The sequence below is a fragment of the Podarcis cretensis genome, assembly GCF_951804945.1.
Source record: "Podarcis cretensis genome assembly, chromosome: 7".
NCBI classification, from domain to species: Eukaryota; Metazoa; Chordata; class Lepidosauria; order Squamata; family Lacertidae; genus Podarcis; species Podarcis cretensis.
The window spans coordinates 43321931-43335667 of NC_137176.1; the positions used below are offsets into that span (position 1 = coordinate 43321931).

General features: G+C 39.1%; 1 protein-coding gene across 5 annotated transcripts in view; it reads left to right on the forward strand.

Annotated features, from left to right (window-relative positions):
• The window catches only part of PIEZO2 (piezo type mechanosensitive ion channel component 2), a 203256-nt gene that overhangs the window by 22273 nt on the left and 167246 nt on the right, over positions 1-13737 (forward strand). The gene's annotated exons all lie outside the window — the stretch shown is intronic.

A 13737-nucleotide genomic window follows, 5' to 3' on the forward strand; every position in this document is an offset into this window, starting at 1 on the left:
TAGTTTCTGATAGGGTTGCCAAACGCCTGGACTTTCCTGGACACAGCTGGGATTTGGCCATCAGAAACAGTGTCCGAGCAAAAATCGCTGAAATGTCCATGAAAATCTATATGTATGGCAGCCCATGTTGGAAGTGTAGATTTTGGCGAATTTCCTTAAAACATCTCAACTTTGTCAACCCTAGTTTCTTAACATTGTCTAGTTCTCCAAGAGATTTCAGACTGAAGTAGGCCTTCATAATTGTCGAAAGAAAAGTGTATTTTATCTCCAGATTGTGTATAGTGAACGGACTAGGAAACAGAGTGCTGAAAATGTGCTACCTGTTCCTCCTCACTCAGATAGCACATAACCTGAAGTGTGTGTGTGGTTGTATGAGAAAGGAGACATGCACTCCTCAGTGGCGGAGCTGGGTGCTCCAGCACCCGGAACGGCACACATGCTGTACACCCGGGGCGGGGCGAACCTCCCCGGGGGTCCATCTCGGTGTGGGGGGCGCTGAATGTCACCCCTCTTAAGGCTGAAGGGGGTTGACATTCGGCGTGCCCCTCCCGTGACTCCCAAGCCTACAGTGAGCTGGGGGAAGGGGGAGAGCCACAGCAGCTGCTTCACCACTTTGCCCGCTTGCTGGGCTTGGGGGAGTCACAGGTGGGGGGCGCGCGCCAAATGTCACCCCCCTTCAGGATTACACCCGGGGCAGCCCGCACCCCCTTCCTACGCCCCTGGCACTCCTTGCAAATATTTCGTGCCTGTAGGCTAACATGTACTGCAGCCAGACCTCCTGCCTGCTTTCCTTCCTTCCCTTGGAGGAAACCTTTCCTTTCTTTCCTTTTTGCCTGCCCAAAGGCAAGGGGAACTCCCTGTCTTGGCTTTGTTTAAGCTAAAACAACAACAACAACAACAACAACAACAACAACAACAACAACATCAGGTGTGTGTTTGACTTAGTGAAACATGCCATGGTGAAGTTGGCATGTTGGCAAGACTTGTATGATCAAGGCTTTTTGATTGCCATTGTTGCTTCTATTAGGAGCTAGGGAAGGCTTGCACAGCATGGCATTCCTGTGTTCCTGTATTGTATTGTGGCCTGTTGTGTGCTTGATAAACAAACATACCAGTGTACTTTCTAAGCAATAATACCTGGTTGTTGAGCTGCATGTGGTTTGGGGTGGGGGGTGGCATGAGCTGTATGAGATTGAAATAGGTCTCAAACATGTACTTAAAAAGGCACATAGACTTCAAAAGTCTGGTGAAATCCACTTTTCTTTAAAGCATTAAGAAAGACTAGTTGTTTATTGAGATTGCCTTGAACCTCACCTGCTTAATGTAAGTAGAGGTTTATACTTAAAGTTCCACATCCAAATCAATGCTCTATCCAGTTTTCAGTAATAATGATGTTGTTTTTTAGAGGGGATGTGTAACGATTGCCCTTAATTTCATGTTAAAAGTCTTTTGCATGCATTTAATCTTGTATGGATTCTTTTTTATTTTAAAACTGTTATTGAGTAGTTAAGTGGCTTTCTATGATTCTTTAAAAATCTCTCTCTCTCATCCTCTAGTGTACATGAATTATATGACCCAGTTTACTCTTGGTTGTGAGACAAAAAATTATGGTGTGAAGTGAAAATAGAGTAGAACTCCATACAGCATTAACAGAGGATAGTTGCTGCAGCCCTAAAGGTTCCTTGTTTAGTCCATGTCGCATTAATAGCAAGGACTTTTATTAATCCATATTGTCTCTTGAAGCAGCATGCAAGCTTATCGGACAGAACTTTCACACTTGTTTACATGTCATTCTACAAGGCTGAGATATTACATATACTTCTGAACATGAGTCACACGTTTTCCTGGCTTGTTAATTTTGATGTAACAAGCTATATTATGGGCCTAAATTAGAAAGTGATGACAAAGTAATGTTTTTTTTATCAAGGTTTACCCTATAGCTTAGGTTTTTAAAAAAATGCTTTCTGTCAGTTGGCTTGTTCAGCAAATTAAGTTACAGATGTAATATTCTTCAAGCTTCAGTTGAATATCTAAGTTAAATACTGAAAGCTTCTCAATATATTTTTACATAGAGATGTGATTGTGATGACTTGTATGCTTATCTGATTCAATATTAGTTTTCTGATTTTATAGGCTAGGTGGCGTCGTTAATTCAAAATCTAAATAACATATATGCAGAAAGCTTATTTTTTTGCATAAAAAGTGCTGTGGAACCTTAGATATTGATGTATCATTTGGTACATTGATACACTATGATTTATTGACATATATACATGAGCAGCAGTGATCTGCAGACTTTCATGCTAACAAGGGTAAGACTTTGAGAAACTGCCATAAGCTTTTCTGTCCGTCTTTGTCATTTGTACAAAATGGATTGATAAAGATATTAGTTGGGAGACCTGAAGAGGCTATGCACCAATATAGATTTGCCGGAGCACTAAACATAACATGTATTCAATATGTAGCTGATAATGTAGCTACAATATGTAGCTGAGGCAATTACCTTTTGTAGTGAAAACCATACTTTACATAAAGTCTATAAATTTTAATTTTTGTAATTGATGTGTTCTCTCACAGGTGTCTTTATTATCGGTTTGTAACATATGATTTATGTATGCTTATTATAAATGTGCACCAGTACACTTGCTAATTTACGTTAGACCACAGTTTAGGTTGGCGTTATGTGTGAACTGAGACAATGTACCAATTGGATATAATCTCCTATTTTTGTAACTGCACCAGGCTGTATTTTCCTTATGTCTTTCTTCTTTGTCATGCCTATCTTTGAAATCCCACTCGCATATGCCTGAAATGTGTTGCTTTCACAGTTCATCTATATGCTGCAACCTGTTTAAATTCCATTAGAAGTAGGCTTTTCCTTTTGATGTAGATTAGGGCAGATCTACTAAACCAATGTTAAATTATTTAGAGCGTATGATTTCTAGATGTTTACTAGTTTGCCACTGAGACTTTATTGACTGACAGGATCTACCACATCAATCATCCTGACATACTGATGTTTCTGTCTAGGAATCCATGACATACCATAATTTTCCTTTTAGAGCTTATTGTAGATTTAAAGCAGTCAAAAAATAGGCAAAACCAATCCGATAATCCAATATGTCTTTGCTGCTGATGCAAGACTTTTTATTTCCCCTACAGTACATTTTCTGGTGCTGTGTCTTGTCTAGTTATAAAAACCTCAGGGAATATGACTTCCATCTAGCTGCCAGGATGTTGTTAGTAATAATCAATCTCAATTTTGTGTCTCTCCTTTTTATACCTCAGGCCATACCTCCACTCTCATATATGTGTGTGTGTGTGTGTGTGTGTGTGTGTGTGTCCTTGGACTCTTGCTGAATATACTTATTTTGGAATCAGTTCTGCCCCTCTTTATTAACCAACAGATGAGCAACTTCTTTTTGTTTCAGTCCACTAAGCTTAGACATACTTTTTTTTCCAAAAAGTATTGAAGGTGGTATGTTGTACTAAGCAGAAGTATCTGGTTGTCCACATGGAAATTAAACTGCCACTGTTTATCCAGCTTAAAATTTCATGGGGACAAACAATGGAAAATACATAGCAGTCACAGTGGATTATTACAGTGAACAATGGTGGACAGTGAACAGTGGTGGTTTAGTTAGTATTGAAATAGATTAAACTATTGCATGTTTGTTTTTCATTGTTTAGCACTTTGAAGAAGCATGTTGTTGTTGTTGTTGTTGTTTAGTCATTTAGTTGTGTCTGACTCTTTGTGACCCCATGGATCAGAGCACACCAGGCACTCCTGTCTTCCACTGCCTCCTGCAGTTTGGTCAAACTCATGCTGGTAGCTTCGAGAACACTATCCAACCATCTCGTCCTCTGTCGTCCCCTTCTCCTTTTGCCCTCCATCTTTCCCAACATCAGGGTCTTTTCCAGGGAGTCTTCTCTTCTCATGAGGTGCCCAAAGTATTGGAGCCTCAGCTTCACGATTTGTCCTTCCAGTGAGCACTCAGGGCTGATTTCCTTAAGAATGGATAGGTTTGATCTTCTTGCAGTCCATGGGACTCTCAAGAGTCTCCTCCAGCACCATAATTCAAAAGCATCAATTCTTCTGCGATCAGCCTTCTTTATGGTCCAGAAGAAGCATGTAGGCTTAGTCAATAAAGTATAGTATGTTTGTATGCCTGTACCTGCTGCAATTTTCATTGTGATATTGTAAAGTTAGCAACACTTCATTAGACAGCCTTCCTTCCACAGCACAAAGATGTTTCACATGTTTTTGCATAACATGTTTTTTATTTCTACTTAACAGAAGTTCAATATTCCTTTCCTTGTGTTATATTGTTGAGATTTAGTGCCACTCCAAATGTTTAGGGGGCTGTGAACAAAGTGGTGGGCCATCTCTTCTGCTGTTGGATGCATGTAAGCTTTCCTGGTGGTGGTGCTGAATCTTGGGATCATTTCAGCTTGCAACAGTACCTTTGACAATGCTACATTGAGAGCATTGTGAAAATTAAAATGGTGGCTAGACCTATCCATCCAGTACTGCTTGGTGTGGCAGGCCATGGTCTGGTCTTACTGATGAGCAGTGCTGGGACTCTGACATCTGTTTAAGGATGCCTAGTGCTGATGCTGGCCTTGATGAAACCAGTTAGGACAGTTTGCTCTTCAGTGTTACGACTGCACTTGCTTTCTTGTTGTGCTTTAGCACATTATTCAGCTAGAAAGCAAACATGATACAGTATTGGAATGCTTACATACACATTCACAAAATTAAAATTGGATCTATTATTTACAACATTATCTTAGATATATGCACTCGGAAGTAAATTCAAAGGGACTGATTTGCCTTAGTCTCATTTACTATTGTTTTCAAAATACCGTACTAATCCATAATTTACCTTGACTTTAGAAATAAGGATAGTTCTTCCAGCACATTCCAGGAATAATTTAAGTGCTGAGATTGATTTTGCCTATTTATAAACTTGATGATGTGCCTTTTTCACATTTTTTAAAAAACCACCACTTAAAAAAGAGCACATGGTTTTGTTTTCATTCTCCTGCATAAACAAGATATATACTTGTGTGAAGGTTCAGAAAATTGTCTGCGTGAAAAAGCAGTGCTCTCTGTCTATTGACCCCCATATCTACATAGTCACCATTATATATTCATGTAAGCATCACAGCTGACTTGCCAGGGATTAGGTATGTGTTTCATGAAGCCATAATCTGGATGGAGCCTTTGGTTGTGTTTCTTTTCATGCATGAATCCTTTTGAGTAGATGTGCAGTAGGCACTTGGATATAAATGACAGGATAAAAATAGAGCTCTAGAAGCTGCTGTTTTCTGACCTTCATGTCAGTATTCTTTGCCCTAACTGTTGGAAGTGAGAGATGGTTGGATCTCAGGAGCATGCTCTTGGTATCTTTTTAAACAGGGGGATTTTTGTGTGTGTCAGTCTTCCTCCCATGTTCCACAGCACCTCCATGATGAGGTGCGAATTGCAGTGTGTTAACTCCCACCCCACCCCCCAGTTCCTTAATTTTGTGACAAATTATTATTTTTGCTCTTACAGTTTTTGGACTCAATTCTATCCCCAATTGGAATGACTGAGAGAACTGAAAAACCATAAATTGACCTTGCAAGATTCTGTTTAAAGTTGTTTGTTATTTGTCTGTTTGTTATGTCCCCTTCCTGTGAGAAAGGCATATAGAGGGTGAAAAACTAATGTTTTGTGTATTATTCTAATACCTTATCATATACCTCCCTCAACAATACCACAAGCAGCATCAAGGATCAATAGTATTCCCCAGATTTACAACAAAGAAAAAAGAAAACCCTGTATGGATCTGAATTGGGTGAACATTTTGTTGAAACCTTCCTTGTTACTAAGCAAGACTGTGTTTTTTCATCATACCTACACTGTGGAGAGTTTGCTAATCCTGCTTTTGGGGTCAATGAGACCCAATTGCATCTGCAAATGTTTGCAACCAACGCCCTCACATCAGCAATTGGCCACACTTAATGGCTACTTTAAGTCAATGATACTTTGCTGACATTTTTCTTTGTTCATTGAAATCTTTGCAAAATGTGTTGGGGCATAGTGTCAGGCCTTGTTCAAAATAATCAGGTCCTCATTTTGTCACCCTTTGCGAGTGGATTAGCAGTTTATATTGAACCAACTTAAACTGAAGTGTGTATTCACTAATTATATAAAATACAGCATTTTTTGCTATTGGGCCTTGGAGAACAACCACTATATAGTGCTATTGATGTGGAGATTTGGGTGCATTGTATCAACATCACTTAGCCACGAAATAGCGAACACCACTGAATTCTACACGGTGATCCTAGAAACCACTAAGCAAAACACATCTGCTGCATAAAAACCACAGCATTTCAATTAGCAGCATTGGGTTAAAGTCTTTAATGCCTATGCATTTTCTAAAATAATGGGATAAAAAGTTATTTTTCATGGGTTTCACAGCAGTATCATGTCCAAACTATGACTTTGCTTATATTAGTCTGGAATGTTTTCCCTCTGAATGTTTCCTCAAAGCCATTGGAACTGGAGGCCTTACTTCCACAATTTTTGTTTTCTAGCAAAATAGATGTGTGTCATTGCCTACGTGCTCATGCTGGGAAGCAGCCAGGAGAGCCATGGGTCTGGCAGCTTGGCTGCTATAGCTTGTGGCTGTCACACCGTGAACAGTGAAATTTAAAACCTCAAGTGCTCCTGGGAAATTAGTGTCTGCTTCCAGGGCTATCATACAGAAAACAAAAAGGCATTGCCTATGAGCCGGGGGGGGGCAGCCATTTTTTCACATGCAGTCCCCCTGGCAATGGGAATGACGCATTTTCAGGGGCATTTGACGTGTCAACTTAGAGGATGATGTAGTAGCAGGCTGGCAGTGGCAGATAAGCTGATGGCTTGCTTTCAAAAGCTTCTTAAAAAGACTCATCACTGTTCTCTATATCCATCATCTGCTGGTTTCTAGGTAGTTTGTGGACATCTGAACAAAGGGCTCTGGGTTTGGGCCCCAAACTCAAGTCCAGTTGGAGTCACTGCCTCAGAGCCATTTTTTATCTTGGCTCCCCCATGAGTGGACATGGACAGCCTATGTTGTTGGCCCTCAAGTGTTCCTTCTGTTCAAAATAGGGTCCCTATTTGTTTGTTTGTTTTTGACGTTGCTGAGTAGTGGCTTAGTTTGTTCTCTTGCTGGTTCAAGTGCAATAAAAAGTTCAAGTAATCAAGCATATTGTATTATTTATATGATGTTAGCCGCTCTGAGCCCGGCTCCGGCCGGGGAGGGCGGGGTACAAATAATAATTTATTATTGTTGTTATGAGGGTGGGGTACAAATAAAAATGTGTTGTTGTTATAAATTTATTACTTTACAACCATTAATTGCTGATTCACTGCTTCCCCTCCTCCCCCTCCCTGTAGTGCCCTCCATATCATTAAAAGCTGTATGACTGGCAGAAGTGCATCAGATGCCTCTTTTCCCATCTCTGCATTTCTGTGTTGGGAAATGATGCTCATGTTACTTTCCAAATAAACCTTTGTATTCAACCTCAAACTTGCTAGTCAGTTAAAAGCAAGAAGGCATTGCTGTGTTCTTGTTCAGCGTATAAATCTCCAGCGTTTTTCAGGTTTGCCGCTGATTAGATGTCCACAACTTTTTTTTATATAAAAAAAGTCAGGTATTATTTGGTGTAATGCACTCCTTCTGTAGGTTGTATTTCTGTTACAACCCATCCCTTTCTCAGTGTTTGAAACTCCCATTGTTCTAGGCACATTTTGCGACAGGGAATTTCATTAGCGTGAGCAGTTTTTGAGCTCTGGCCGCAGTACTGCGCCTAAGATTTCAGAGTAAAACTGCAGAGTTGAAGGAAAGGAGGACCTTTTTCTGGCTCCCCACTTCCAGCTACCCTCTGAAGACTGAAGAAGAGACCCTTTTAAGAATATTAGGGGGATGGGCAGGGGCAGGACTAGACCATGTGAAAAATGAACATAGTAGTCAATTGTATTCTATGTATAAAAATGTGTGCCTAGACATTCTGTTGTTTAAGGTGCCATTTAGCTCCTAGTTTTAATATCTCAGTTTCTAACACTGCCATTTCTATACACTGAGCAGGAAAGGGTCATGAGTTTAAAAATGTATGCCCATACAGTATCAATTTATCTCTAGTGGTTTTGGAGTTGTTCTTATGCATTTTAGATGAGCTGCACAAGTATTTGGCAAGGAAATTCTTTGATGTCTCTCTCTTTTCTGACTTAACTGAAATAGCAAGTACAACGAGAGAGAAAGTGGAAATGACTGTTGCGTGAGGGATTAATTAATCAAGAGCTCTTCTGGTTTGTGTATAGTTCACTTTAAAGTCCAAACATCTACTAGCTTATCTTACTAATTAGTAGGCTGATTGCATGTTGAGTTATCATCTTTGCTCAAGTCATGACCACCTGTTTCCTGAACTGATGAACCCATGTTATGATTTATGCTGCTTAGAAAGGAGTACACCATTTTAATGATAAATGCAAATCTACATTTGAGTTTATATAAGGGATACCTTGGCAGATCATTGTGAAAAAGTAATTTGGTTTTATTATTTTTTGATAAACTATATACCACAAAACCTAGCACTCACAAACATTTGATGAAATCTTCATATAAAATGTAAGACTGTCATTGTGCAACCCCTGTTGGAAGATTCGTAGTGCCTCATAACAATCATGGATTTACATGAAGTCAGAGTGGTGTCAGGTATCGGTTAGCAAACAAAGAAGGCAGGTTGCACAACACCAGTGACCATGGTATGGGCGTGAGAAGAGATGAATATTGATGGGGAAAGTGGTGGTTTAAACAGCAAAAGTTTTAGTAAATCAGGGAGGAGGGACACAGAGGATAATGGCAGTTTTAAACACCAGCAGAGGTTTGAGTCAATCAGGGATGGAGTAAAACTGAGAGGGGAAAAGTGACAATTTTAAACAATGGCAAAATTTTTGAGTAGAGGCAATATGGGGTGATGCTAAGGAGGTGGAATAAGTGTCTTTGGATATAAATAATATTCTATTCATTTTCAGCTTATTGCCAATTACTTAAAAAACAGCCATAAAAATTATTGCTTCATTTCTGAATCGTGCAAGGGCTGAACTGAGTGCATCAGAACTTAAACTCTATGGAACATTTCTGAGTGAACCTTTCATACTGAATTAAATAATTAGCAAAGTATGACATCTTGAAGAAAGCAGTCTCCTCCCTGTTTCTTGTTAAATGCAGATATTGGGATTGTGATGATAGCAAGTCACTGAAGCTCTTCATTGTGGTGGTACTCTCTGAAGTACAGTAAGTGGGTTTAGTTAAAGATCTACAGGGTCAGCTGGTATACATGAGCATGTTTGTCTTGGCAGCTGTGGAGTCTGATTTACAGTTGCTGCCAGTGCCATGAGGCTACTTTTAATTTATACCAGCTGGTTATCCAGCATTCTGAACTCAAAACGAGTAATGGCTATTTCAGTAAAAAGGTCAGAATTTATGCATGGACAAAATCTGTGTAAAGGTATATTTGCCCCCACAGAGATTACTCGGTGGCATTTTTTTCACTAATCTCATTTTTCAAAAGTGTTAAATATGTTACCACATAGAATAATATATTGCTTTAATATTAAATGACATTTTTTGCAAGGAGATGATGAAATATTTGCTGTGATTTTTTGTTTTGTTTTCAAGGGTATGGGTTTTTTTTTAATTAAAAAAAATGATCATGGGTGCTCCCTTGTGAGAGCTGCAAGCTCTGTGGGTGGGCTGTGTGTAATTTTGCCCCACTTTTTGATGGGAGCTTCAGTTGGGGAGCTAGAAGCAGCACTCTCCTCTCTGCTACCTGTAAATACATGCTTATATATTTGGTGGGTGGGCTACTGATCCTGAAAATAGCACATAGTTATTGGAACTAGTAGCCATTGATAGCATTATTCTCCATTAATTTGCCCAACCCTTTCTTTAAAGTTATATGAATTGATGGCCACTACCATATATTGTGGAAGAATTCCATAATTTAACTCTGTGCTATGTGAAGAAGGGAAATTTCCTAAAACAGCAAGTGATGAATATTAATCTTTTCTTTTTATTGTTTCTCCCAAAGGTGGAATTCCGTTATTGGTGTACTAAACCCTTCCACTATTTCCCTGAATTAAATCTCAGCCCTCTTAATGGATATATAATGGATCAGGGGTTGTCAACCTGGTCCCTACCGCCCACTAGTGGATGTTTCAGCATTCTAGGTGGGTGGTAGGGGGTTCTGTGGCACAAGCTGAATCCTCCTTCCATCAAGCATTGGTGAGCGGTAAAGAAATTTTCCCATCAAGAAAGATGCATTCATGGGTGGTAGGTATAAAAAGGTTGACTACCCCTGAGTTAGATTATAATGGCTTTGCTCCAGAGGAATATGTAATCAAGCCTTTTGCTACATGTAAATTTAAACAGATTAGAACAGAGCATTCCAAACTGTGTGTCGCGACATGTTTGTGTGTTGACTGCAGTGTGTGGGTGTGTTGTGCGAATGCTCCCCATGATCCTCCTGGGGCTGGAAAGGGGTAAATCTAATCTCCTTTTTGCTAGTAAAACTGAATTAGTGTGTCGCGAAATAATGTCTAAAAAGTGTGCCACCAACATGAAAAGTTCAGAAAGCTCTGGATTAGAATAACAAATTCTGCAAGAATAATTCTCTCCATCTTAACATGCTTTGGAAATATATTGCCATGCACAATTCTGCCCATACTGGCAAGACGGAATTTATCTTTGTTTGTTTCCAGGCATTTTTACCCAGTTTTTCCATTTTTTTAAACAATTGCTTAAAGTGACTTTATATCGGCCTTAACATTAAGTTGAATTGGGGCATGCATTCTGGTGACCAGTTACAAAGCTATGATCCTTACTTTATTGTAGCAGTGGTTTTCATAGGATTGTCAAATGACAGGGGGAGGGGGGGGAGGATCCAAACTTCACTATTAATGACTTTACTTTGCTAGGCCTATAACTCCCCTATCCTGGTTACGGTACTTCATATATCCTCTCACACACCATTATTGCATATGGGCAATAATACAACAGAGCTATAATAAGAATACTTTCCCCGCTCTTCCTTTATCCTCCCCACCCACCCCTTCATTCCACATCTCTCCTTACAATCTCCAGTCAGGTCATTTAAAGTGTCTGGCGTCTTTTGCAGAAAGGAATCAAAATCCACCATTCCTGCTTAACGTACAGTTTGACCCTGTTTCCTTCTTGTAATATTTGTTGGAAAACAATACAGCGCATTACTCTGTAAAGTGTTGCTCACTTGAAGGGAGTTTCATTTGTGCTAAACGGCAAGTTATGCAGCTTATGATTTCTTGCTTCTTCCAGGGATCCCCATGATGGCTTAAAAAAAAAAAAAGAATCTGCCCCTATGTGCAGTTTCTCATTTGTTTCCAGATCCTATAAGTATTCTTATGTGATAAGAAGACAAAGTATATTTGGAAACCCGTGTCCACTTGCAAATGCCTTTGTTGGCTGCTAGGCTAAAATAGGTAGCGGGGTGAGGGGACAAGTTAACTGTCTTTGCTCATTAAGAAAAGGGGCCTTTATCATCATCATCATCATCATCATCATCCGCATCCTGACGAAGTCTGATTTCTCCTACGTGGCTAGGTCAATACTTAAATAACCCAACCACATTAGTGCAATCAGAATGTATAGGTCTAGAATGTTAATGTGTGATGTTCAGTTCTGTTGTCTGGACTTGCATAATTATGTCCACTCAATTTATAATTTAAATGTTGCCTCAGATGCTTTTGAAGCTGTTTCTGTGATGATCAAAATAGGTTCATTACAAGAATGAGAGTAGTGAAATGGTAACACTGGTCTACTGTTACTAAACATTAACAAAAGATGTCAACTTTAGTTTACCACCTCTTAATTTCTGCAAGGAATTGTTTTTGAGATTTAAACCTGATTTTCAGTTATGAGATATATTATTGATTTAAGTGAGGAGAGTTACGTTTTTGTGAAAATAAATAAAAATATGCACTGACACCTCTGCATTTGGTTTATCTGACGAGAAAAGGCTGAATGTGGTAGGCCTCATAACATTTCAACATCTGCCATGTCGTTAGATTGAAGCTGGCTTTTTTCCTTCTCTTAATTTCCCCCCTCATATTTTTGCCATACAGAACAGCCCAGAGACACATATTTATTGATATACTGAAACTTCTGCTTGATTCAGTGTCTCACTGACCATTTTTCTTAAAGGGAAAATACAATAATGACAATGAAAAAAATATGTCCTGTGGCTTTAAGTATATTATTTTTGTGCAATGCTGACCATAAAAAATTAAAACTTTGAACTGTCTGTTGTTGTGCCCCACTGTACAATTAACTTATTTCTTGTTTGTGAAGAAAAGGTTGACTTAGAACTGCTGCTACAGGAGAAGCACTAGTATACTGGGATTTACTTACATAATTCTATGTGGGTTAAGCTGTGTGTGTGTTTTGATTAAATGAATGTTGCTTTCCAACATGTAGAAAAAGAAAAAGAAAATTGATAAAGCCTGATTTGTGTTCATATGTTTGCATGATTTTGTGTGTATTTGCACAACTTTTGACTACAGCTAACACTTTGGCTTCAATCCCAAGACCTCCTTGCATGTGCAGAGGTTGTTTGCACATGAAAGAAACTTGTTTTGGATTTCTCCTTTCCAGCTGTAACCCCATCACGCCCACTGGATGAAAAGTTTCTACAGTAGCAGTACTGAGCACTGCAGTCAGTAGAGAGATAAAAGGATGATCCTGTTGTGCATACGGCCTTTAGATTAAAAGCTTTGAGTACTAATAATGTGTTAAATGCATTTTGAGGCACAAATCACTTTAGGAGAAAGCTTTATTTAATTATCTTGGTGCGTGATTCAGTTTTCCAATTTCTCTAATAAGCCACAGGGCTTAATAACAACTCTTCTGAATTCATACAATAAATTCGTGATATAGCTCACTGTGAAGTCATATATTTTCTCCAAATCATAATGCCATCCTTACTTATGGTTTGGTCATTTCTGTTCTTTGGACTACAATCTAGCATTGATTATTGACCTGCTAGGTATTGAGCATAATTGAATGTTCCTAGACACAGAAGAGTATCTTCAATGGTTAGCGTAAATGTTTCATCATTAGAAATTATGGAAGGTCAATTTACAGGGCTGCCCTGACACTTGAAAGTTTGTCCTTGCAAAAACAGCTCAATCAAAATGTTATCTTCCCAGTACTTTGTCTACACATGGGGAACTCAGATGAATTTTCTTATAGCAGATCTTAATAGCAAATTCCAACCCTACGATCATAGAAAATACAGTCAGCTTCTTGCTCTAGCCTAGGGGTCAGCAAACTTTTTCAGCAGGGGGCCGGTCCAATGTCCCTCAGACCTTGTGGGGGGCCGGACTATATTTTGAAGAAAAAAACTGAATAAATTCCTATGCCCCACAAATAACCCAGAGATGCATTTTAAATAAAAGGACACATTCTATTCATGTAAAAACAAGCTGATTCCCGGAACGTCTGTGGGCCAGATTTAGAAGGCAATTGGGCCAGATCTGGCCCCTGGGCCTTAGTTTGCCTACCCATTCTCTAGCCATTAATTATTAAATGAGAGATGAGTTCTGAGTCAAAATTACCTGTGTTTTTAATTGGTTGTTTGTGGATTTTGTTATATTCTCATTTTAAA